This window comes from Giraffa tippelskirchi, chromosome 8 (genome assembly GCF_054371585.1).
Source record: "Giraffa tippelskirchi isolate mGirTip1 chromosome 8, T2T-mGirTip1v1.2.pri, whole genome shotgun sequence".
Taxonomy (NCBI): domain Eukaryota; kingdom Metazoa; phylum Chordata; class Mammalia; order Artiodactyla; family Giraffidae; genus Giraffa; species Giraffa tippelskirchi.
The window spans coordinates 56,058,040-56,085,562 of record NC_137282.1 but is presented as its reverse complement, the minus strand read 5'-3'; the positions used below and the strand labels follow the sequence as shown (position 1 = coordinate 56,085,562).

At 42.2% G+C, this 27,523-nt stretch overlaps 1 long non-coding RNA gene across 1 annotated transcript; it reads right to left on the bottom strand.

Moving 5' to 3' along the window:
• Nucleotides 1-5,587: 5,587 nt before the first annotated feature.
• LOC145516325 (uncharacterized) lies at nucleotides 5,588-9,716 on the bottom strand. Its single transcript, XR_014061301.1, has 2 exons — nucleotides 8,678-9,716; nucleotides 5,588-7,284 (listed from the first exon to the last, which is right to left on the bottom strand). It is a non-coding gene; the product is annotated as an uncharacterized LOC145516325 (long non-coding RNA).
• Between the last annotated feature and the right edge of the window lie 17,807 nt (nucleotides 9,717-27,523).

Below are 27,523 nucleotides of genomic sequence, written 5' to 3'. Positions count from 1 at the left end.
ATACTAAGAGAAACAATTTGTCTCATTATTAAAATGTGTATTGTCATTGATTTCTAGCTGTAGAAATTGCTATTAAAGGCAGAGGTTGTATTTTATGTCTTGAAAGCTTAAGCCTTGTTTTAGAAGTTTGGTGTTTTTCGTTAGGAAGTCAGTGCTTTGCTATTTATTAGTGCACTGATCTCTAACATCATTATTAACAATCTGTTTAGAGTAAATAGAAATCCTTTTGTCTCTCTCTCTCTTTCTCACTCTCCCGTCCTCTCCTTTCTGTCTCCTTTTTCTCTTTATTCTCACTTTCCCAATGCCCTCTCCACCCAGCTAATTCTAACACTGTGCTCTTGGATATTAAATATTCCTGAGGTAAGGATAAGAGAAAAAGAACAAAGTTTAAATATTTTTTTTTTCCAAAGGACAAAAGAAGCAAGGTTCTGTGACAAGACAGAGAAGAGAGCAAGTTAAGTAATTTATCAAAGAAAAGAAAGTCCTGCCTATCAGCCTACAGAGACATTGTCAGCTCATCAATGTGCTGACTGGTGGACACACAGCTCTACCAAGGTTAAAAGCAAAAGCAGTCACCTCACATCAAGTTTTTAATTTCCCCTGAGGTTAAAATATAAAGGTAAGATAATGAGCTCAATTTATTTAGGAACAAAAATAATCAAAAGCAATGCTTTCTTTATTAAAATAAAATGTTCAATTACTTGCCATACCACTTGACTATTAAACATTAGTCACATGATTCATCTAATAACCTTGATAGTCATAGTATAAAACTCTTGTATAATATGCACAAAGTGAATGTAGTGAGCTGTTTGAGTGATATTTAAATTTTTTGAAAGAAGAAAACTTAAATATTAAAGGATATGTGACAAATTTGCATAAGTATATATACTTCTGTAAATTGCAGAATACATAAGATGGGCCATGATTTGTGATTTAAAATGCATCACATATATTTCCTAGACTGCATTTTTCTCATAGGGTCCTGGGAATTTTGCTTTATAAGTTATATTTAGCTCATTCAGAGAGATCATGAGAACTGTGTAGTTCATTAGACTCCGTGGACTTTGAGCTTGGCTTGAATAGAGTGTTTTCTTATCTGACTTCACCTTCAGCTAAAGGTTAACTTAGAAAAATACATTTTAAGATACAAAGTAAGTAGACACTGGGGTAATGCTATCCTTCCATTGGACAGCAAAGCTTATATGTAGAGTGTTAGAGATTTCAGGGCTTCCTTGGTGGCCCAGACGGTAAAGAATCCACCTGCAGTGCAGGAAACCCTGGTTTGATCTCTGGGTTGGGAAGAGCCCCTGGAGAAGGGAAAAACTACACACTCCAGTGTTCTTGCCAGATTTCATGCATTGTCATATTATCTGAAAAGAGTTTGTAACTCTGGCATTCATAGTAAATAGGTCGTTCAAAATAGATATATTAATCTCTTCAAACAAAAAAAACATTTTTCCTTTACAAATTTCTAATGGTTACTTTTCAAAAATTGTTCATTTTCCTTTTTCATTAAATGAATGTATGCATGTATGCATGGATTTTTAGGTGAACCTATCGACATCTTAACCTTGGGAGCCTCAGAGATGTGCAGGCAGATAACACATACTGAATAATTCATGATGCGAAAGCAATTTAAGGACCTTTGGGTGCCAGGCTGACGCATTCCATACTGTGATACATTTGTTCCTTTTGGGTTTTTTGGATTTTTTTTCTTCCGCTGCTGCTCTCCACTGATATTTGTAGATGCTACGCACATCCATTCATTGAGGAATCTTTTCAATGATGTATGATATCTGCTGTGTTCCTGGAAACTACAGGACTGAACTGAAAATACAGGAAGAAAGTAGATAAATGACATCTCTGAGAAGACACACATCTTGTGGTGCCAGAAGCTAAATGCTCAAAGGAAAAAAAGAAAGAATAGAAAAGAAAACACACAGTCAACTGGACACAGGAGCCAACTGAAATAACCAATAATCAAAGCTTGAACAATTTGGGCAACAAAATTAATAAAGAAGTAATAGATTATAACCCAAATAAATATCAATGAGGATGGATTAAAGGAAATAAATGAGTGAAAAAGTAAATGAATAGCGGAAAGACAAAAGTTTCATACGCAGGAAAAATCCAAATCAACTATTTTGATTCTCTGCCTTCCTTCAAGTGGAGTTTTCTCCCTACTCCTTAGATGTGAACGTCATATAGCGACCTTCAAAGACTACAGGAGGGGAAGAGGAGACAAAAGAACAACTTGACGGAAGAGAAATCTGACTAACTCTAGCTCCTCCAGTTGAATAAGGTCACCAACAGCCACAGATCACATCGATACTACATAACCTTGATATCATATGATGAGAATGGCACTTTTCCTCTGTGAATCTGTGTTTCAATAATCCATAAACTCTATCTAATCACACACACTCTGTGGGATGCTCTATAAACTACTGGACCAATACTACTCAGTATTGTCAAAGTCATCAAAAAAACCCAGAAATTCTGAGAAACAGTCACAATCAAGAAAGGATGAGAAATATGAAGGTTGAATGTAATGTTCTATGCTCGATGGGATCCTGGGACAGAAAAAGACATTGCATAAAAGCTAAGGAAAATCAAAAATAAATGGAAACAACTCCAAGAAATAAATTGAAAGATGAATAATCTATCAGTGTTGGTTTATTAGTTAGGATGAATGTATTGTACAGATACATACCATATTCAACCAACTAAGGTCATGGCATCCAGTCCAATCACTCCATGGCAAATAGATGGAGAAACAATGGAAACAATGACAGACTTTATTTTCTTGGGCTCCAAAATCACTGCAGATGGTGACTGCAGCCATGAAATCAAAAGAGGCTTGCTCCTTGGAAGAAAAGCTATGACCAATCTAGACAGCATATTAAAAAACAGAGACATTACTTTACTGGCAAAGGTTTGTCTAGTCAAAGCTATGGTTTTTCAAGTAGTCATGTGTGGATGTGAGAGTTGGACTGTAAAGAAAGCTGAACGCCGAAGAATTGATGCTTTTAAACTGTGGTGTTGGAGAAGACTCTTGAGAGTCACTTGGATTGCAAGGAGATCCAACCAGTAAATCCTAAATTAAATCAGTCCTGAATATTCATTGGAAGGACTGATGCTGAAGCTGAAGTTCCAATACCTTGGCCACCTGATGTGAAGAACTGACTCATTGGAAAAGACCCTGGTGCTGGGAAAGATTGAAGGCAGGAGGAGAAGGGGATGACAGAGGATGAGATGGTTGGATGGCATCACTGACTGGAAGGGCATGAGTTAGAGCAAGCTCCAGGAATTGGTGATGGACAGGGAAGCCTAGCGTGCTGCAATCCATAGGGTCGCAAAGAGTCGGACAAGACCGAATTCAATGTTAGGAGTATGCAAAATAGAGTGGCGGTATACAGGAAATCTCTATGCTATCTTTGAAACTTTTCTGTTGTTGTTGAGTCAGTAAGTCTTGTCCAACTCTTTGCAACCCCATGAACTACAGCACTCTGGATTTCCCTGACCTTCATTATCTCTTGGAATTCGCTCAAACTCATGTTCATTAAGTCAGTGTTGCCATCCAACCATTTCATCCTCTACTGCCCCCTCCTCCTCCTGCCCTCAATCTTTCCAAGCATCAGTTTATCATTTAAAAATAGTAACAGCTTATTTCATAATACTTGAGTGTGCTAAATCACACAATCATTTATAGAAGGTGTCCTACAAAGTGTCACTTAAATCAGTGTTTTCCAAACTCTAATCTGCATAAGAATCATGAAAGTCTTTCTTACAATATTATAAATAGTTTGAAGCTGGTTTATGTTGTTCAGCTCAGTCATATCCAACTCTTTGCGACCCCATGGACTGCAGCACGCCAGGCTTCCCTGTCCATCACCAACTCTCAAGCTTGCTCAAACTCATGTCCATCGAGTCAGTGATGCCATCCAGCCATCTCATCCTCTGTCGTCCCCTTCTCCTCCCGCCTTCAATCTTTCCCAACATCAGGGTCTTTTCCAATGAGTCAGTTCTTTCCATCAGGTGCCCAAAGTATTGGAGTTTTGGAGTTTCAGCTTCCACATCAGTCCTTCAAATGAATATTCAGGACTGATTCCCTTTAAGATGGACTTGTTTGATCTCCTTGCAGTCCAAGGGATTCTCAAGAGTCTTATCCAACACCACAGTGCAAAAGCATCAATTCTTCAGTGCTCAGCTTTCTTTATAGTCCAAATCTCACATCTGTACATGACTACTAGAAAAATATTATCTTTGACTAGACAGACCTTTGTTGGTAAAGCAAAGTCTCTGCTTTTTATTATACTGTCTAAGTTGGTCATAGCTTTTCTTCCAAGGAGCAATTGTCTTTTAATTTCATGGCTGTAGTTAGTATCTGCAGTGATTTTAGAGCCCCCCAAAATAAAGTCTCTCACTGTTTCCACTGTTTCCCCATCTATTTGCCATGAAGTCATGGGACCAAATCTTATGGCCACGATCTTATTTTTCTGAATGTTGAGTTTTAAGCCAACTTTTTCACTCTCCTCTTTCACTTTCATCAAGAGCCGCTTTAGTTCTTTGCTTTATGCCATAAGTGTAGTGTCATCTGCTTATCTGAAGTTGTTGATACTTCTCCTGGAAAGCTTGATTCGACCTTATGCTTCATCCAACCCAGCATTTCGCATGATGTATTCTGCATAGAAGTTAAATAAGCAGTGTGACAATATACAGCCTTTATGTACTCCTTTCCCTATTTGGAACCAATCTGTTGTTCCATGTTCAGTTCTAATGGTTGCTTCTTGACCTGCATACAGATTTCTCAAGAGGCAGGTCAAGTGGTCTGGTATTCCCATCTCTTTCAGAATTTTCCAGAGTTTGTTGTGGTCCACACAGTCAAAGGCTTTGCCATAGTCAAGAAAGCAGAAGTAGATGTTTGACTGGAATGCTCTTGCTTTCTTGATGATCAAATGGATGTTGGCAATTTGATCACTGGTTCCTCTGCCTTTTCTAAATCCAGCTTGAACATTTGAAAGTTCATGGTTCACGTACTGTTGAAGCCTGGCTTGGAGAATTTTGAGCATTACTTTGCTAGTGTGAGAGATGAGTGCAATTGTGTGGTAGTTTGAACATTGTTTGGCATTGCTTTCCTTTGGAATTGGAATGAAAACTGACTTTTTCCAGTCCTGTGGCCACTGCTGAGTTTTCCAAATTTGCTGACATATTGAATGTAGCACTTTCACAACATCATCTTTTAGGATTTGAAATGTCTCAAATGGAATTCCATCACCTCCACTAGCTTTGTTCATAGTGATGCTTCCTAACGCCCACTTGACTTAGTATTCCAGGATGTTTGGCTCTAGGTGAGTGATCACACCATTGTGGTTATCTGGTTCATGAAGATCCTTTTTTTTTTGGTATAGTTCTTCTGTGTATTATTGCCACCTCTTCTCAATATCTTCTGCTTCTTTTAGGTCCATACAATTTCTGTCCTTTATCGAGCCCATCTTTGCACGAAATGTTCCAAATGTTCCCTTGGTATCTCTAATTTTCTTGAAGAGATCTCTAGTCTTTCCCATTCTATTGTTTTCCTCTATTTCTTTGCTCTGATCACCGAGGAAGCCTTTCTTATCTCTCCTTGCTATTCTTTGGAACTCTGCATTCAAATGATTATAGCTTTCCTTTTTTCCTGTGCCTTTAGCTTCTCTTCTTCTCTCAGCTATTTGTAAGGCCTCCTCAGACAACCATTTTGCCTTTTTGCATTTCTTTTCCTTGGGGATGGTCTTGATCACTGCCTCATGTACAATGTCATGAACCTCCATCCATAGTTGATCAGGCACTCTGTGTATCAGATCTAGTCCCTTAAATCTATTTGTCACTTCCACTGTATAATCATAAGGGATTTGATTTAGGTCATACCTGAATGGTCTAGTGATTTTCCCTACTTTTTTCCATTTAAGTCTGAATTTTGCAGTAAGGATTTCACGATCTGAGCTATAGTCAGCTCCTGGTCTTGTTTTTGCTGACTGTATAGAGCTTCTCCATCTTTGGCTGCAAAGAATATAATCAATCTGATTTCAGCATTGACCATTTGGTGATATGCTCATTAGCTATATGATGGTAATAGCTATATGTTGATTCTCCCTGTAAATCTACCTATTCTTGGACCCTTCACTGAGAGACTCTTTTTACACTGTTGTGTACTGGACAACAGGTTTTTCGAACACTGCGCAGCAATTTTGTACAGCCAACACTGGGAAGCCTTTTCTTTACTGTTTTATATTGCAGAAGAAAGTTGTCTTTTTCCCCCTCTCAGAATGCAAATAGCTCTATCAGTAGCTCTAGAGCTTAACTTTACATGTGTACCTTCTTAGTCTCTACTCCAAAATTAGAATAATGATCTCAATATTTGGGGTCAAGAAATTCAAATTTAGCAATGCTAAAATGCTCTTATCAGTATGTGAATTTCAAATGGCTGATAGAGTCCTAAGGAAAGAGAAACCCTGGGGGAGAGATTGATGTAGGGGTGGAGGGAAGTGGAGGGGAACCAGAGGGGAGCCAAAAGCAATGAAAAATAAATTTTCAAGACTGAGAAGAAAATAAGAGGATGAGAAAGAAGCCAAAGAAAAGAAAATACAAATTAAAAGCTATCAAGTTTATGCTTATCCATCTTCCATATGTGTTTTCAATAAACTGTCTAATTAAACTCTCATAAGAATGCACTTATTGTTTTTCCTATTTTACAAATGAGGAAAAGACTGGGTGATGATTCATTACTTGCCTTGGAGAGTCTAACAAACATAGAGGAGAGAAGGAATGGAGAGATGTGGAGCTGGTGTTGCCTGCTACCCATACCAAGAAGAGGATACAAGCAGTTGATGATATACCTGGAAGGTTTGTATAATTCATGCAATAAAGTCAGGCAAATCCAGAGCAACTTTTGTGCCTGAGTCAGTGCTTCTATGGAGAAGGCCTCTTGTAAAGTCAATACACCCATTAAATCATTTAATATTAGAATGACCGCATGGATTGATGTAATGTGTTCTTGTGTTGACCTTTCATTCACGTTTCCTTAAAGTTGTCAAGTATTTCCTCTCTGAAATAATGTTCTGTTTAATGTAACCATAAAGAATTCACTGGGCTTCCCAGGAGACTCAGTGGTAAAGAATCTGCCTGCCAGTGCAGGGGATGCAGGAGATGTAGATTCAATCACTGGGCCGGGAAGATCTCTGGAGAAGGAGATGGCAACCCACTCCAGTATTCTTGACTGGAAAATTCCATGGACAGAGGAGCCTAGTGGGCTGCAGTCCATGGGGTCACAAAATGCTGGACACTACTGAGCACGCAACACACTTACTCAAAGAATTCACCATGTGCAACAGTGAGCATTCATGACATATCTAACTCTTGTTGCTCCTTCTCTTTTCCCAGGAGTTTCTTCTAGTGCACCTATAGAGAAGTGCCCAAGTCTCAGGGAATTGCACCAGAAGAGCTGATAACCCCACGAGGGCTTTTCTTTGTGGGGTGCTGAACCAACAGGGATAAGCATGTGATTTGTTGTTGTTGTTCAGTTGCTAAGTCGTGTCTAACTCTTTGAGACCCCATGGACTGCAGCACGCTAGACTCCTCTGTCCTCCACTGTCTACCAGAGTTTGCTCAAATTCATGTCCATTGAGAGGGTGATGCTATCTAACCATCTCATCCTCTGTCACCCCTTTCTTCTTTTGCCTTCAGTCTTTCCCAGTGTCAGAGTATTTTCCAATGAGTTGGCTCTTCAAATCTGGTGGCCAAAGTTTAGGGCTTCAGCTTCAGCAAGAGTCTTTCCAATGAATACTCAGAGTTGATTTCCTTTAGGATTGACTGCTTTGGCCTCCTTACAGTTCAAGGGACTCTCAAGAGTCCTCTCCAGGACCACAGTTCGGAAGCATCAATTCTTTGGTGGTCAGCCCTCTATATGGTTCAACTCTCACATCTGTACATGGCTACTGGAGAAACCATAGCGTTTTAGGAGTAGGTATACACAAGCATGTCTATTTCAAGTCCCAGTATCAAATTCTGAGAAGTGATTGGGAAATGCTGCTGAAAAGACCACGAAATGGAATGAGGATATTTAGTGATCCTGCAGAATATGTAGACACTAATTGCAAATGAGAAACATCAGGAAAAAAGACTCGTACTGTCTGGAAACATCATTGCAGTGTTACATGGTTTACTCAGGGAGAGAACTATAGTACTATTTAGTTCGGGAAACATGAAGAGAAATTTGCTCTTAGAAGAGTTTGGAAGCATCCTTTGATAAAGAAGAAGAGCTCACCATATGCTGAAGGGAGGAACTATTTCATCAATGGGTATTGCTTGTGCTGCTGTATTCAAATGAGATGAGGGTCTTGACTGCAGATGGTGAGAAGGAAACTGATGGGGCCAGCTGCCTAGATGAGTTCAGAGGGAGATTCTGTCTCAAGCTGCTGGAAAGACAACAGCAGAGAAAGCAAAATCCTGGGGTGGATATTAAACTCTCTGAAGTTTCTAGCTGTTTATATGGAAAGAAATTAGTCTCCAAGTGACTGAAAAAAAAACCCACAGCAAATCAGGGGGTTAGGGAGAGAGATGGGATGAAAGAAATGAAAACGGAATGTCATAAGGTTAAGTAATTTACTTTTGTGGAGATGTTTTCAGAGGAGAATACATGCTGGAGTGATTTCCTACTTTTTTGCTTTCTGTTATGGTTTCCGATTAGCTGCAAACCACACATGTTTTTGGTTCACTCAGTTGTATGTATCAATGTGTGATCTCAATCATGAAGTTGTTGAAGTGTATGATGGATATTGGCATCCATATATCTACAGAGCTGTGATTGTCTATTCATTACCAGTGTAAAGAAAATAAGATAGTTTCCGCCTGCTGATCCTGGTGCTCAGGCAGATAGACAGGGAGTGTAACTGGGCTCCCCACTTGGAAGTCTGGTGCCGTAAGGATATGCAAGCACTCAGGTGGGCTACTCCAGGGTGGTTCAGACTGTGTCCCCTGACAGACCAACCTCAGATGATGAAGACTCATGTGCGTGTGTGTGTGTATGAGAGACAGAGAGAGAGACAGAGAGAGAGAGATTGAGTCTAATTATCAACCAATATCTAAATGATTTTGTCTAACTATCAGCCCCCTTTCAGTTTCAGCCCCTCTCCATCTTTAGTTGGTGACTCAGGGTTTCCTGGGTCATAACATAAGACAGCAGTTAGGTTAGTAGGTGAGTGAGTGGTATTGATTCTGCTTTTTCCCACAGATTGGAGAACATTTTAAACAAATTATCATAGTGATTCAATTAATGCTATCTTACATAAGATGAATAAAGTCTGGAGATCTGATACACAATATTGTGCCTGTTCAACAATACTCTATTGTGTACTGAAAATTTTATGAAGAAAGTAGATCTCACATTAAATGTTGTTATCAACATAAAAATAAAACAAAAGCTAAACACAAGAAGGGGAAGGAGACAACTTTTGGAAGTAATGGCTAGGTTACCCAAGTGTACATGTGTGTCAGGTTAACTGACTTGTGTACTTTAAATATGTATAGTTTCTTGTGAATCAATTATACCTTAACAAGGGCTTCCCTGATGGCTCAGGAGCAAAGAATCTGCCTGCAGTGCAGGAGATGCTGGTTCCCTCCCTGGTCAGGAAGACACCCCAGGAGGAGGAGATGGCAACCCACTCCCGCATTCTTGTCTGGAAAATCCCATGGACAGAGAAGCCGGGCAGGCTACAGTCCATAGGGTTGCAAAGAGTTGGACACAACTGAAGCAACTTACCATACAGCACGCATGCATGGACTGTAGCCTGCCAGGCTCCTCTGTCCATGGAATTTTCCAGACAAGAATACCAGAATGGGCTGCCATTGTTTTCTCTAGGGGATCTTACTGACCTGGTGATGGAATCCGGGTCTCATGCTTTGCTGGTGGATTCTTTACTAACATTGAGCTACCAGGGAAGCTCATCCAGAACTTAATGATGCATGGATGATAATGAATGATCACCAACCTTCCTGTTAGTTTTATTCACATGGTAGAAGCTCATCAGATGCGGAATAATTGACAGAACCTGTAGACTGAGACACTGGGCTGGAAATCAAATTCTACAGGAAATTCTTTTTCTCTGGATTATTCCTCCAATTTCTGAGCTATGAAGAAACTCTCAAAAGAGATGTCAGTGTCCTTTGGAGGATTATTTACATTTCCAATATAGTGTGGGTTAAAAGGCCCTCAAAAAAAAATGGCATGTAATAACCTGGGCCCTAGGGGGTCCCTGGGAGGATGTAGCTGGAGGGAGTTACTTGAGGTGTCTAAGGCAAATACCACCCTGTCAATGACAGGCTCTTGCAGAAGATGAGTTGTGGGAGAATAAATCATAAATAGGTTTCCAGGTGTCAGTCAGGAAATAAGCTGCTACTTTGTCTCAAGTGCAGCATTTGGGAAAAACAGAGCAGAATATTGCCTATCTGGATGCTGCCATGAGCTCTGGGTACCATGACAACCAGGACAGGATTGGAAGTAACAGTCATTCCCAAGGTAAATGGATCACAACCGGTTTCCTTTCTGAGCTTAGAATACAGAGGCTAAGAGGTATAAATGGATGATTGATTTCCCTAACTTCATCATGACATTCTGAGAATATCCAGACTTCTGGAGACTCTCAGGCAGGCCCTGGGCCATGGTGGGTAATGGAGAATGAATTCAAGCATTGTCTCATCCCTCTCTTGCTGTGTGAGACTTAGCAGCATCTCATTTTCACCCTGCACAGGGCGGCGCTGATCAGAATCTTTGCCAAGTACCACTGGGAAGCAAACATTAATGGAACGAGTTGGAGATATTTTGAAATAAAACAACTCCAGATAACTCATATTTTGCCTACAGTGTGAGTTATTTGCTATTGTAGAATGATAATTTTGAAATTCTAAAAACTTTCACCACCCATTCATCCTGTGATCTCAGTAACAAAAGGATCTGAGTGGAAGGATGCTGAGTGATTCCCTTGAATCAGTTCTTTGATTTCTATTTTTGAGCAGCATTTGTTTTAAAACAATAAAAACAATAAGCTCAGATTTGGGCTCATGCAAACACGAGTAGGCCAGAATCAGAATGCACAGTGTGAGACATACTGATTTAAAGTTTAATGTGCTGCTTGCAACCTTCCTTCTATCACACTTTTCTCTACATTAAAGTGGCAATCAGTTGTTAAAGGCTATACAAATTAGTTTTTGGTATAGTCAAGATTACTCCACAGTTTATTTTAAAAATATTTTGAACTCCTTTTCTCTAGACCTTCTCAAGTTATGGCTAAAACTCTTTACCACTGGGCTTCCCTGGTGGCTCAGTGGTAAGGAATCTGCCTGCAATGCAGAATACCCAGGTTCAATCCCTGGGTTGGGAAGATCCCCTGAAGAATGGAATGGCAACCCACTCCAGTAGTCTTGCCTGGAGAATCCCATGGACAGAGGAGCCTGGAGGGCTACAGCCCATGGGGTCACAAAGAGTCGGGCATGAATGAGTGAGTAACACTGTCTAGACCTTCTTGCATCCTGACTATAGTTCTGCACTGACTATAATCCTTCTGATGTGTAGGTTTTTTCCTCCACACGAAGCAACTCTTCTCACCAGGATATCCTAGGACTCGATTCTGGCACGGTCTACCTGAAGACAGTATCAGAGGCCATGGGTTAAGGGTTCAGTCCTACAAGACTGATCTCCACATCAATCCCCGAACAGAAGGCCAGGTTGTTATCTGGGTTTCTGACCAACTGTTGGGAGGTTCCCACAGTCTCATCCATGGTTCAGTTCATGTGCTAGAGAAACTCACAGAACTGGGAATATTCAGAGAAATATTTTACTTCTGAGGTTATCAATTTATTATAAAAGGGTCTAACTCAGGAACAGCCAGATGGAAGAGACACATAGGGTAAGATACGAGGGAAGCCTGTGGGGCCCCCATGTCTTCTCCAAGTGCCCCATTCTACAGAGTCATCCACGTGTTCCCCAACCTGGAAGCTCTCTGAATCCTATCCTTTTGTGTCTTTATGGAGGCTTCATTATGCAAGTATGACCAAATAAATCTCTAGACCCTTTTCTGTCCCTGGAGGTCAAGGGAGAGGGGCTGAAAATTCCAATCCTCCAATCACAGGGTTGGTTCCCCCAGTAACCATCTTTAGGTGTTTTCCAAAAGTCATCTCATTGACATAAACCTGGGTGTGGTTGAAAGGTATTTCTTATAAATACAAATTCCAAGGATTTTAGGAGCTCTGTGCCAGGAATGGGGACAAAGGTTAAAAACATATTTATTATAAATCACAGTATCATAGTGACTCATATGTTCCTGTGGACCCAAGGCATCTTCTCAGATACAAGAATTCTATAAACTCTTTATCATGTTGTGTTTTTATCTCATTGAGTGTCCTGGGGTTTTTTTTTGTGTGTGTATAACCAACCCTTTGATTTTAAATTTATAATCTGTGTTAAAGGATATTTTCATAGAATAAGCCCTTGGTACTTCAGTTAGTATTTTGCGAAGTAGGACTGCATGTTGTTTCATGTCTTATTTCAACTTTAAAGAAAAATATTAATCAGGTTTGGTATATCTGCTCTATACACATATATGTCACCCTTGTTCCCAGAACTTTGACATATAATGCAGAAATACTAAGCAGTTTACCTCTTCTTGGAGTCCAGAATAAATGCCTTGCTTTATCCACTCTTCTGAACACTAAAATCAAAACCTGTGAATACCAACATTGAACAATAAAATATTATTATACTAAAATTGAATAATAAAATCCAACTGGTATTGAGAAAGTATCAATTTTTATGCTTTTAATGCAAATAAAATATTTCATATTTTTACTCTCAGTTCTCTGAGATATGGACAGAGAAAACAGAATATGACTAAAGCAAAAAAAAAAAAAATAGTACTTAGAGGCTGATTAAATAAATACATGTCAGTTGATTAGTTTAAATCCATTTTGGCATCAGAATTAAACCAAAGTGTTGGGAGACCATCCTCCATGCATTTCCCAATTTCTGAGAGTCATGTGAACACATGTGATAAATGACTTTATTCTCTTTCTATGGAAGCTTGTATAGCAAAGATATTTGGGAGATAGTGACAGACAGCACGCTTACTGCTTAGTAAAATAAAAACAGAGTTTCCTTCCAAGCCAAGAATACCATGTTTACTGCCTGTTTTAAAAGATTTAGATTCCTGATACAGTGTTCCTCTTTTTTAATGCAATCTATGTGTGAGTACAAATATCATCTTGTCCTCCTCACATCTTCTTGTCTCAGTTGAAAAATGTATGGTTGATCTAATATAATAAGAAATAAAAGAGACTTCAAACTGTGGTGCTGTAGAAGACTCTTGAGACTCCCTTGGACAGCAAGAAGGTCAAACCAGTCATTCTTAAGGAAAATCCACCCTGAATTCTCATTGGAAGGACCAATACTGAAGCTCCAGTATTTTTGTCACCTGATGTGAAGAGCCGATTCATTGGAAAAGTCCCCAAGGCTGGGAAAGATTGACGGCAGAAGGAGAAGAAGATGTCAGAGGATGAGATGGCTGGATGGCATACTGACGCAATAGACATGAACTTGGGCAACCTTCGGGAGTTGTTGAGGGACAGGGAGGCCTGGCATGCCGTAGTCCATGGTGTCACGAAGAGCTGGACAGGATTGTATGACTGAGTAACAACAACGACAAAAGAGACTAGAAATATTCAGTTTATGAAAGGTTAGTGTAGACTACTCTGATTCCAAAGACAGACCTGAAAACTACTGGAGGGATTTTCAGGAAAGTCAGCTTTTGGAAATTTTGAGCTGATCAGAATTGAATTGGTTACTTTTTGAGGAAGTGTATCCAAGGCTTTTCAATCAAAGTCTGCAAGAGTGTGTGAAGAGATGGGATCTGTGCCTCAGGTGGCATTGGCTAAATGAGTTCCAAGTGGCCTCATTATATTCATTTATTCTGTGGCTGGAGGACCTGGCTGTTGGAATTTGGGGTCCAAAGGCTCAGCACTTGGAACAATGCGCTCTGCATATTCCATATCAAAGCATTTGCAACCACTGAAAACACTGCAAGGATTTGTAGTTCTAAGGATGCTAGTATGGTGTCTGCATTCTTATCCTATCCTCTTTCACAAAATCGGCGCTTATCACCTTGTTTTATTTTCTTCTGGATAAATAATAGGAAACATTAATATTGAGAGGAAGATCATCCATCAGTAAAATGTGTCATATGCCATTTATCAGGGATTTGCCTTTGGGGATTATCCCACTATAAACTTTCATGGTAATTACACTATGCATTTGTCAAAACTCAGAAACGTATTCCCAAGAGAGTAAATTTTACTGTATCCTAATTAAAACATAAGTTTAAAAAAGCTGACTTCTAAAACTTATTTCCATCCTAATAATAATCTATCATGTGCTCAGTCATGTCCGACACTTTGAGACCCCATGGACTGTAGCCAACCAGACTCCTCTGTCCATAGAATTCTCCAGGCAAGATACTGGAGTTGGTTGCTATTTCCTCCTCCAGGGGATCTTCCTGACCCAAGAATTGAACCTGTGTCTCTTGCATCTCCTGCATCGCAGGCAGATTCTATACCAGTTGAGCCATTAGGAAAGCCCAAATTGATTATTATAAGTCATTAAATGCTCAGTTGTGTGCTACTCTTTGTGACCCCATGGACTGAGTTCTAATAGTTTTTATTTAAAGAAAGATTTTGACTTCCCAGAAATGTTTTCCAACATTTTAGCAGAGAATGTATTTGTAGAGGAGGGCATGGCAACCCACTCCAGTACTCTTGCCTGGACAATCCCATGGACAGAGGAACCTGGCGGGCTACAGTCCATAATGTGACAAAGAGTCAGACATGACTGAAGTGACTTAGTATGCACGTATTTGAAGGTTTGCCTTAGTAGGATCCTGACTCCTGTATGGGAGATCTAATTAATATTGAGCAAAGTCTACACCATGGGTTACTTGAAAACTGAAAGAGCTGAAAACAGCTTCAGACTGTTTCAGGAAAAAGCCAATTCTGACTCCATGTTGGATCTGTTACTTTTGTTGCAGTGAAAAGAAAAAAAGAGGAATGAGTTTGTCTTTCCCTTTCTTGAGAAGAAGGTAAAGAGAACAGTGCTGCTGCTGCTAAGGCACTTCAGTCATGTCCAACTCTGTCCAACCCCATAGACGGCAGCCCACCAGGCTCTCCGATCCCTGCGATTCTCCAGGCAAGAACACTGGAGTGCGTTACCATTTCCTTCTCCAATGCATGAAAGGAAAAGTGAAAGTGAAGTCGCTCTGTCATGTCAGACTCTTAGCGACCCCATGGACTGCAGCCTACCAGGCCCCTCCGTCCATGGGATTTTCCAGGTGAGAGTACTGGAGTGGGTTGCCGTTGCCTTCTCCAGAGAACAGTGAGCAGGCTTCAATAGTCCTAGCTTTAACTTCAACTATTTCTAATCTATAATCGGTAACAAGTTTGCTTTTCTGCCCCCTAACTTTGCACGTGCTACATTTTGCACATACTATCCTTTGATATTGTTTTTGCTTTTGTTCAGTCCAACTCTTTGTGACCCCATGGACTGCAGCATGCCAGGCTTCCTTGTCCCTCACTATCTCCTAGAGTTTTCTCAGACTCTTGCCCATTGAGTCGATGATGCCATCCAACAATCTCATCCTCTGTCACCCACTTCTTCTCATGCCTTCAATCTTTCTCACCATCAGGATCTTTTCCAATGAATAAGGTCTTTGCATCAAGTGGCCAAAGTATTGGAGCTTCAGCTTCAGTCCTTCCAATGAATTATCCTTTGACTCTATGTCAAATGCATCCTGTATCTAGTGTTCACCTTTACAACACTCTTCCCCTTATTGTTGTTCAGTGGCTCAGTCTTGTCCGACCCCATGGACTGCAGCAGGCCAGGCTACCCTGTCCTTCACCATCTCCCAGAACTCACTTAAACTCATGTTCATTGAGGTGGCAATGCCATCCAACCATCTTGTCCTGCAGTTCTTCTCTTTTTGCATATCAGGAAGAAGGCCACAGAGCCACCAGACTCCCAGACTCAATTTCTGGATTACAGACACCAGCCTATGGCTGTTTTTGAAACAATCCAACAGGAAGTGTTGCAGAAACCAGTACTCGATAAACCAGGCACCACACTCGGAGAGTTGGAGAACTCAGGTTTATTATGCTGACCGGCCCAGAGAAGTTAACACTCCAAGCTCAGAGCCCTGACAAAAGAGGTTACCGAGTTTTTATAGACAGACTTTAGTGAGCAACACCAGCTGCTAATAGGCTGGTTTAAACTAAGGGGTTTCACACACATGCGGGAAGAGCAGTCAAGATGGGGAGGGCGATGCCTGATTTTTACACGGACAGGCAGGATTGAGCAGGTCTGCAGGGGCCGGGCGATTGCAAAGAGCAGGACAAGGGTGAGTAAGACAAGCTTCAGTTCCCGGTATTGTAAGTCCCCACTTTCTGGGACTATGTGACCTACGCGATTCAGACTTTGCAAGGAGCAAGCTGAATTACAGAGGTAGGAGGAGTAGGAGGTTATGTAAAAAATTTAACTTTTCCTCCTCAGAAGAAAATAAGATCCTAACGCCTTTGTTCCTCATCACCAACCCCTGACTACAGCCCCTTGTCTTATGTAAGACTCTAGTCTCCTCATGGAGGTGGGGCACAGTTCATGAGCCTACTGGGTCCCCCTCTCTGCCGGCTGAGAATTAAAGCCACTTTTTTATTTCCTCCAAACTCGGTCTTCATATTTTTCATTCAGCTTGGGTGGGCAAGGAATGCCAAGATTTTGGCCAGCCGCACTTTAACCTTTGCTTCTCAGTCGCTTTTGTTCACTCAAAGGATACTGTTTATACATGATGGCCTGCCTCGAGTAACTCTGCCCCTCTGCCTGGATGTTAAGCCACACTGCCTTTGTTCAGGACCCTGTCCACCTGTGGACCACTACAGGAAGGAAGAAATTGACACACCCCCTCCCCGAGGCTTCCCAGATGGTACTAAGTGGAAAAAAACAAGCCTGTCAATGCAGGAGACATAAGAGACACGAGTTTGATCCCTGGATCAGAAAGAGCCCCTGGAGAACGAAATGGCAACTCACTCTAGTATTCTTGCCTGGGAAATCCTATGGACAGAGGGGCCTGGCCAGCTACAGTACACAGGGTCACAAAGACTTGGACATTGAAGTGACTTAGCACGCACACACCCTGAAGCTTGTGATTCTAGGAGATATTTGCAAGATTAATGGCCTTTTCACTTTGCTTGCTTCCTCACCACCCCTCCATCCCTGTTCTGTAAAAGAACCTGATGTGCAGACCCCATAAAATGGTTATTTTAGGACATTATTCTGCCATCTTCTCGGTCCCTTGGGTCTCTTGGATTTACTGGCCTGTGGTACAGCAAACAGAGTGAGTTTGGACTCAGTAACAAAATTACTAGCAGTCATGAAGCTGGCTTTCAAAGGCATGGAGTCCCTTACCGAGACGGAAAAGCTGCCCTTGGTGTTTGAAGAAACGCAGCATGTTTCTTTGATGCAAAGTAACACCTGGTGTTGTTTTTATTTCCATGAAATGACTGAAAAAATTCTCTAAAGATACTGACATCAGCAGTCTTGATATTCACCAGGCACTGTGCAAAACGCTTCACTTGGATTATTATACTTAATCCTCACCACAAACTTGCAATCTCAATACTGTATACTTTCATTTTTTACAGAGGAATAAAATGATTAATTCTGTGCTTAGTCATTCAACTGTAACAGACAAGGCTAAGATTAGAGCTCAGATCTGTGTGTCTCAAAAGCTTGCTTTCTCAATGATCTGCAGTGGGTCACACACATCTGTTTCTCTGTGTGCACAAGTGCTAAGTCACTTCAGTTGTGTCTGGTTCTTTGCAACCCCATGAGCCCACCAGGCTCCCCTGTCCATGGGATTTCCCAGGCAAGAATACTGGAGTGGGTTGCCATGCCCTTCTCCAGGGGATCTTCCTAACCCAGGGACTGAACCTGAGTCTCTTACATCTCCTGCATTGGCAGCTGGGTTCTTTACCACTAGCGCCACCTGAGAAACCCCTGTTTCTCTGAACACTATTTAAATTTATTTTGGAACTCAGCCAGAGACAAGATAAACTTAATAATTTTCTTAGAAAACAGTAGGAACTCACCCCTCTGTTAAGTATTAAAATCTTACAAGTGGGATGCAGAAATACTACTTTCTATGCCTTAATCAGACTTCCTTGGTGGCTCAGACGGTAAAAGTGTCTGTCTGCAATGCGGGAGACCTGGGTTCAATCCTTGGGTCGGGAAGATACTCTGGAGAAGGAAATGGCAACCCACTCCAGTACTCTTGCCTGGAGAATCCCATGGATGGAAGAGCCTGGTAGGTTACAATCCATGGGGTCGCAAAGAGTCGGACACGAGTGAGCGACTTCACTTCACGTCTTAGTCACTTTATATGACTTAATTTTTTTAATCTTAATTTTTTTGTTGTTGTTTACTTCACTAAGCAGTACACGGGATCTTAGCTCTTAGTTCCCCAACCAGGGATGGAACCTGTGTCCCCTGTAGCGGAAGTGCAGAGTCTTAACCACTGAACCACCGGGGAAGTCCCAGACTTGAACATTAAATCAACATTTAAACCCACCATCACAGCTCCCCATTTGAAATGAGAAAACAAAGCGCGGCTTGGGATTGTGAACAGTCTCAGCCAACATGCCTGCTGTATGAGGTTTATTCTCTCCATGATTCTCTTAAAGGGAGCTGTGTTATGTGCATGTCTGCAGCCTCCGGGGCTGGGAGAAGAAAGAGTTAACCAGGAGGAAGGCAGTGAAGAGTGTCCTACTGATCCTCTTTTCCCCTGAAGTTCACATGGTCCTGATGACATCATCTGGGGGCTGCCCCATGTTTTTCCTGGAGGGGCAATATGTGGGTTGGGGGCCAGCAGGGGGTGACCCATTAAGATGCTCAGCCAGTTTAGCTTCCAGCCTTTAAATTGAACCAGAAGTCGCTCTCCTCTGTGTCTAGCCTATTGTCTTTGGCAGATTTGAGTAAATTATTTCTGGAAAAGTTGAGTAGGTTGTAAATGTCATGCTTTTTGCTGATCTATAAGCAAAGCAGTTCTGTTAGTGGTTCAGTTGGGTGGGGGGAGTGGAGGGGATTTTCTTTGTCTGTGAACCCCCCAGGTGGTCATCCTGCATGATGCTGGGAAATGAAATCTCTGACCTCGGCAACTGAGTCTACGTGGCTGTTTAATCACTTTCATGCTATTACTTTAGGGCGGTGCCAAAGTCCTTTTCCTGTGTTGTTTATAGATTCCTCCCCCACAATCATATTCTATCCCCCTATAAATGTACTAGAACTTGGTAAATGTTAAATACAAGTAAAGTTTCCATATTTCCCATTACTATGGCTGTGTTTTCTGTTATAATAACCTGGTTTATGAAGTAATAGGTAGGACATATGCTCACTGAGGGTCTCCTAGGTGGTGCTAGTGGTAAAGAACCTACCTGCCAACAAAGGAGACTTAAGAGACGTGGCTTTGATCCCTGGGTTGGGAAGATCCCCTGGAGAAGGGAATGGCAACCCACTCCAGTATTCTTGCTTGGAGAATCTCATGGACAGAGGAGGGCTACAGTTCATGGGGTCACAAAGAGTCAGACACAACTGAAGCGACTTAGTATGCACACATGCATGTTCAGTGAAGAAAAGAGAATAATAAAGTCACCCCAATCCACTGAGTTTGTTAGCGTCAAAATTTTGGTGGAAGAAAGAGGAAGCACGACAATGTGTTTAGGATGTCTCTCTTCTCCCACCAAGCTACCCTGAATGTCTCTGGACCTTGTTCAGAAACTGCCCAGAGAACAGAAAACATGTGGAACTGTATGCCTGAGGGAGGTTTTCCTTTGCTTAATTTGGAAGGGCTGCCTGCTGCAGTGGTTCCGTGCAGAACATCAAAATCAGAGGGCTGTGAAGCGTGAGCTCCTCTCGCAAATTTATCATTGATTTGCACCTCAATCATTCTCTGACACTGAGCATCTGCTCGGGAGCTTATTGGGCCCAACACGTCTCCCCAGAGCATCCCCAGTGGGAGCGCAGTAGGCGGCCTCTGGACCAGCCCAAGGGAAGCCCAGTGCATCTCCTTCTATTAGCAGGTGCTGCCTGAGCTACGGTTAGCCTGACGACTTAGAGAAGGAGAGAAAAAATCCAAAGTGATGATGCCACGAACCATAACTGCTTGCTGAGTCTCCTGAGACTTGTAACTTCACAACTTCTATTCAGAACATGAACACAGAGTTAATTATCCATTGTTGTGACTGATTCTGAAGCCCATGATTTTTCTTTTTATGCGACTGATGTGTTATCTAGGCTAATTTGCAGAAGTTTGATAACCAGAGGTTTCACACCAGCATGAAAAGTAAATCACATGTGATGAAAACCTATTAAAAGCATCCAAATAATCAGTCTGCATACTGCCACTCCCAATCACTGGAAGTTATCAAAAGAGAACAACCGAACAAAGGAATCCATTGAGAGCTTCAGCTAAAAGTCCACCTTTAAAAAATAAAAAGGGCAATTTGCACCTCTTGATTGGAATCAGAATTCTTGGAAACTCAGCCTAGACAGAGATGCCATGAAGGGCAAATGCTTAAATGTCATCAGGCTGTCGGGGAGTGGGGGGAGTGAAGGCGGTCATGAGGTCAGCTCTGTCCCCCAAGCGAGCAAGGATGCAGATGCTGAAAGCTCCAGTTGGGGCTTCTCCCAAAGGAAGCCTCTACCAGGTACATGCGCAGTCCTTTCAGAGGAACTGTGATAGGAAGTTAATGCCCCTACATCTGCCAACTGCAGAGAACAACACAGACTTTGCAAGGGCACTAACAGCCCAGCAGAGAGTTCCTGACACACAGTGTAACAGAGTCATTACTACACTCTTTGTAGTTCACGCTGAGCAAAGGTTGGTAAAGAGGCCAATGTATAATAACCAGGCGTGGATCCCAGTCCCACAGGACAATAGATGAGCCTGCCCTGCCAGGATCCACCTGAGGCTCACAGAAGGACCAGGCTGCAATGTCAGCGCTCACCTGCCCATGATGTTGGCAACCAGCACCTCCAAGCTCCCGATGAGTGTCAGGCACCATGTATTCCAAAGACAGGGAGCTACCCATTTGCACTGTGGTTGTGAGGAATGTACTAGGGAGGTGAGGAAATGTCAACAATCTTCTGGCAATCCATGGCCTGGAGTAACTAGGAGGTAGGGTTGCCCCAAAAGGAAAGGGGATCTGGCATTAAATTAGTTCTTATCACCGACTTATGGACATGAGGTTTGAGTAAATTCCAGCAAATGGTGAAGGACAGGGAAGCCTGGCGTGCTGCAGTCCATGAGATCTCAAAGAGTCGGACATGACTGAGTGACTGAACAACAACAATGTAGCAGAAGTGAAAGGCTCCTTGAGTATGATCCCTCATCACACTCTCACCCCAGTCCTGAGAAGGAGCTTTATCATCTGCCTCTGACCACAGAGAAACTAAGGTTTTATGAGGCTAAGCAACATTTCTATCACTCAGCTAAGGGTGGACAGGGCAGAACCCAAATCACAATGCCTCTGACCCGAGTCTTAGACCCTCTACCACCCATCTGGAAAACCCTGATGAAGATGTCCCATTACTCCCAAAGTACAACCTTGGTCATTTCATTCATGTCCAACACTTGATAGTCAAGCTACCAAGAAAAAAAATAAAATAAAAAAAGAACAGTCATCACCCTGCAATATCTATGGAGGAATAAAATCTACATTCAAGGACTTAGTTTATCAGTTCAAGATTAAATAAGATCAGGAAACTGTATTTCACAAGTTAGGCACCAGGGCTTTAATTCAACTGCTAGGAACCCCTGGTCTTCTCAACTATCTTTTCCTGAATTATTACTCAAAAAGAAGAGACAAGCTGTGTGTTAGAGGCAAATTGCACAATTTTTTAAAAAATTTTATTTCTCCAACTGCTTTCTCCAAATGATATTTTGAGTCTCTTAGTTTAGAAACTGGTATTAATTTTCACTTTTTTTCCCTCCTCTTCCTCCTTAAGTCATTCCTATCACCAGATTTCAGATGGCTCTCAGTCACCACTTCTTTCCAGGTGTATTTTGTTACTTCTTTTAAGCCCTCATCATTCCCCCCCCTTTTTTTTAGGATTTCTTTTTAATGTCCCTTTTTAAAGAATTTATTGAATTTGTTACAATATTGCTTCTGTTTTATGTTTTGGTTCTTTGGCCAAAAGTCATGTGGAATATCAGATCCCTGATCAGGGATCAAACTCACACCCCCTGCATTGGATGGCAGAGTCTTAACCACTGGACTGCCAAGGAAGTCACCATCCTGGATAAAAGTGATTAAATCCCTTCTCATCATTTAAGAGATACTCTCCATGTACTGCAACACTATGAATAGAGTTATTCATGGGAAACTTAATAGAGACCAGCTCGTTCTTAGAGTAAAGAGTAGGAGCCCCAAGAGTCACCTCACGTCAGCAATCAGAATATGTAGAGACAGAGGAAAATACTTCTTCTGGGTTATTTGGGAAGCTCCATGACAGAGTGGCAACCTCCTTCAAAAGGTCCCATGCATGCACTGCCACATTCAGTGCCCCCTGACCCTGCAGCAGGCCACTGCCGACCCACACCTCCGCCGGAGGCTCCTGGACACTCACGGGCAAGTCTGGCTTGGTCTCTTGTGGGGTCACTGCTCCTTTCTCCTGGGTCCTGGTGAGCACAAGGTTTTGTTTGTGCCGTCCAATGTCTGTTTCCCCAATGCTGTGTAAGTTCTGTAATCAAATCCCACTGGCCTCCAAACTCAAATTCCCTGGGGGTTCTCAGTTCCTTTACCAGATTTCCAGGTTGGGAAATCTGTTGTGGGTCCTAGAACTTTCTTAACAGTGTGAGAATTTATTTGGTATGATTGTTCTGCAGTTTGTGGGTCATCTACTTGGCAGCTCTATGGTGGGATTAATGGTGACCTCCTTCAAGAGGGCTTATGCCACAAGCTGTGTGACCCAGATCTGCTGCACCCTGAGCCCCTGCCTCTGTGGCAGGCCACTGCTGACTGGTACCTCTGCAGGAGACACTCAAACACTCAAAGGCAGGTCTGGCTCAGTCTCTGTGGGGTCTCTGGGCCCTAGTGCACACAAGGTTTTCTTTGAGCCCTCCGAGCATCTCTGGAGAGTCTGGGGTTTGATTCTAAATGCGATTTCACCCCTCCTACCATCTTGCTGGGGCTTCTCCTTTGTTCTTGGACATGGGTTATCTTTTTTGGTGTAATCCAACTTTCTCCTGTCGATGGTTGTTCAGCAGCAAGTTGTAATTTTGGAGTTCTCACAGGAGAAGATGAGCGCACATCCTTCTAATCCACCATCTTGCCTCCACCATAGTTTGATCTCAGGTCAAACAACTGGGAGGGAACACAGCCCCGCCCATCAACAGAAAATTGTATTAAAGATTTACTGAGCATAGCCCCCCCAATCAGAACAAGACCCAGGGCCCCCACAGTCTTTCCCATCAGGAAGCTTCCATAAGCCTCTCATCCTTATCCAGCAGAGGACAGGCAGACTGAAAACCACAGTCATAGAAAAATAATCAAAATGATCACATGGACCACAACCTTGTCTAACTCAATGAAACTACGAATCATACCACACAGGGCCACCCAAGATGAATGGGTCATGCTGGAGAGTTCTGATAAAACGTGGTCCACTGGAGAAGGGTTGACCACCTGGTGATGTCCGTGTCCAAAGATGGAGAAGCTCTATACAGTCGGCAAAAACAAGACCAGGAGCTGACTGTGGCTCAGATCTTGAACTCCTTATTGCCAAATTCAGACTTAAATTGAAGAAAGTATGGAAAATCATCAGACCATTCAGGTATGATCTAAATCAAATCCCTTATGATTATCCAGTGGAAGTGAGAAATAGATTTAAGGGACTAGATCTGACACACAGAGGGCCTGATGAACTATGGATGGAGGTTCATGACATTATACAAGAGACAGGAATCAAGACCATTCCCAAGAAGAAGAAATGTAATAAAGAAAAATGGCTGCTTGAGGAGGCCTTACAAATAGCTGTGAAAAGAAGAGAAGTGAAAAGCAAAGGAGAAAAGGAAAGATATTCCCATTTGAATGCAGAGTGCCAATGAATAGCAAGGAGAGATAAGAAAGCCTTCCTCAGTGATCAATGCAAAGAAATAGAGGAAAACAGTAGAATGGGAAAGACTAGAGATCTCTTCAAGAAAATTAGAGATACCAAGGGAATATTTCATGCAAAGATGGGCTCAATAAAGGACAGAAATGCTATGGACCTAAGAGAAGCAAAGATATTAAGAAGAGGTGGCAAGAATACACAGAAGAACTGTACAAAAAAGATCTTCATGACCCAGATAATCATGATGGTGTGATCACTCACTCTCACCTAGAGCCAGACATCCTGGAATGTGAAGTCAAGTGGGCCTTAGGAAGCATCACTACGAACAAAGCTAGTGGAGGTGATGGAATTCCAGTTGAGCTATTTCAAATCCTGAAAGATTATGTTTGAAAGTGCTGCACTCAATATGTCAGCAAATTTGGAAAACTCAGCAGTGACCACAGGACTGGAAAAGGTCAGTTTTCATTCCAATCCCAAAGAAAGGTAATGCCAAAGAATGCTCAAACTACCGCACAATTGCACTCATCTCACACACTAGTAAAGTAATGCTCAAAATTCTCCAAGCCAGGCTTCAGCGATACATAAACCATGAACTTCCAGATGTTCAGGATGGTTTTAGAAAAGGCAGAGGAACCAGAGATCAAATTGCCAACATCTGATGGTTCATCGAAAAAGCAAGAGAGTTCGAGAAAAACATCTATTTCTGCTTTATTGACTATGCCAAAGCCTTTGACTGTGTGGATCACAATAAACTGTGGAAAATTCTGAAAGAGATGGGAATATCAGACCACCTGACCTGCCTCTTGAGAAATCTGTATGCAGGTCAGGAAGCAACAGTTAGAACTGGACATGGAACAACAGACTGGTTCCAAATAAGAAAAGGAGTACGTCGAGGCTGTATATTGTCACCCTGTTTATTTAACTTCTATGCAGAGTACATCATAAGAAATACTGGGCTGAGCAAGCACAAGCTGGAATCAAGATTGCTGGGAGAAATATCAATAACCTCAGATATGCAGATGACACCACCCTTATAGCAGAAAGTGAAGAAGAACTAAAGAGCCCCTTGATGAAAGGGAAAGAGGAGAGTGAAAAAGTTGACTTAAATATAAACATTCAGAAAACTAAGATCTTGGCATCCGGTCCCATCACTTTATGGCAGATAGATGGGGAAACAGTGGAAACAGTGGCTGACTTTATTTTTCTGGGCTCCAAAATCACTGCTGATGGTGACTTCAGCCATGAAATTAAAAGACGCTTACATCTTAGAAGGAAAGTTATGACCAACCTAGACAGCATATTAAAAAGCAGAGACATTACTTTGCCAACAAAGGTCCGTCTAGTCAAGGCTATGGTTTTTCCAGTGGTCATGTATGGATGTGAGAGTTGGACTATAAAGAAAGCGGAAGAATTGATGCTTTTGAACTGTGGTGTTGGAGAAGACTCTTGAGAGTCCCTTGGACTGCAAGGAGATCCAACAAGTCCATCCTAAAGGAGATCAGTCCTGGGTGTTAATTGGAAGGACTGATGTTGAAGCTGAAACTCCAATATTTTGGGCACCTGATGCGAAGAGCTGACTCATTGGAAAAGATCCTGATGCTGGGAAAGATTGAGGGCAGGAGGAGAAGGGGACAACAGAGGATGAGATGGTTGAATGGCATCACCAACTCAATGGACATGGGTTTCTGTGGACTCTGGGAGTTGGTGGTGGACATGGAGGCCTGGCGTGCTGTAGTTCATGGGTTTGCAAAGAGTCAGACCCTACTGAGGGACTGTACTGAACTTAATGAGAGAGTGGAGCATTTGAGCTCTAGTATGAATCATGAAAGAAGACATACAGTGTATATTTTGTGGAAGAGCATCTCATTGGAAGGAAGTGAAGTGAAGTCACTCAGTCCTGTCCAGCTCTTTGGGACCCTATGGACTGTAGCCTACCAGGCTCCTCCATCCATGGGATTTTCCAGACAAGAGTACTGGAGTGGATTGCCATTTCCTTCCCCAGGGGATCTTCCCGAGCCAAGGATCAAACCCAGGTCTCCTGCATTATAGGCAGACGCTTTACCTTCTGAGCCACCAGGGAGGTTCCATTGGAAGGAATATAAGTGCAAAAGCCTTAAGGCAGGAAAACCTTGGCAGGATTTAAGACAGAAAAGGAACAAACACTTCTGGCAGGTAATGACAAGCAGGAAGATGGCATTCAAAGTTTCATGAAGGTCGATGCAGGTGTGATCTTGTGAACCCTTTCAGACCTTGCAAGGAAGTTGGTTTTGGTTCAACTTGTAATATAAAATTATAGTGGCCTGTCATTCTTCACTTACATTTTAAGAAGGTAATCCTTCTTGGGTTGACGATGCATTGGAGGAAGGCAAGCAGAGAGGAGCAGAAAGATTCTAGGAGGTGCCACATGATTTTGGTCTGGACCACACAATTAGCACTTGAAATGTGAGAAGTGGATGGATGACTGAGCATTTTTCATGCAGAGCTAGCTAGATATGAGATGTGCAGGAAAGAGAAGAAATAAGGATGCCTGAAGTGTCGGCCAGGGCAACTGAATTTTTGGTATTAGCAGCTAACAGGAGAAGAAGTTGTCTGTGTGTGCAGGGCTGAGGGTAGGGCTGAAGTTAAGCAAAAGTGGGAAGTTGTTGTTGATTTCACTTTCCCTCCCTCCTCATTCCCCCAATTCATCCAGGACAAGTTCTGGTTGACACTGCCTCCAATACGTATACACCCTGAGTCCTTCCATGTCGCCCCACTTCTGTGGCCACTTTTCATGTGATCATCATCTTCGCCAGAGCATCCATTCTTTCCCTCCTACATTCCATATTCCGTTTTCCGTGCACCAGTCATGATCTTTATAAACGCGAATCTGATCCTATCACTTTGCTGTTTACAAATCTCCTAATGAACACTTATCAGATTCAGGGTGAACGTCAGATTCTGGCTCACTGAGGATCTGTAGGTCTGGTTCCATCGTTTCTTCATTCTCCAGCCACACCTCTCCCCTCTTCACCCACTGCAATCTGGCACGAAAGTCTTCTTTTTGTTCCTCAGCCTCCCCAAAGAGCCCATGTGTAGGACCTTAGGAATAACTTTATCCCTCCTTGATCTCTATATAACTGGGTCCTGCCTGTCACTCAAATTGCAGTTTAAAGTCACTCTTCAGAGAAATTTTGTCTGCCCCCTCTCCATCACATAACTCTATTGGAGCTCTTACTGTTACTACCATTACAGGCATTGTTCTTGTTAATTTGTTTGTTGTGTATAGGCTGCCTCTCCCAAATGTAAGTAAGG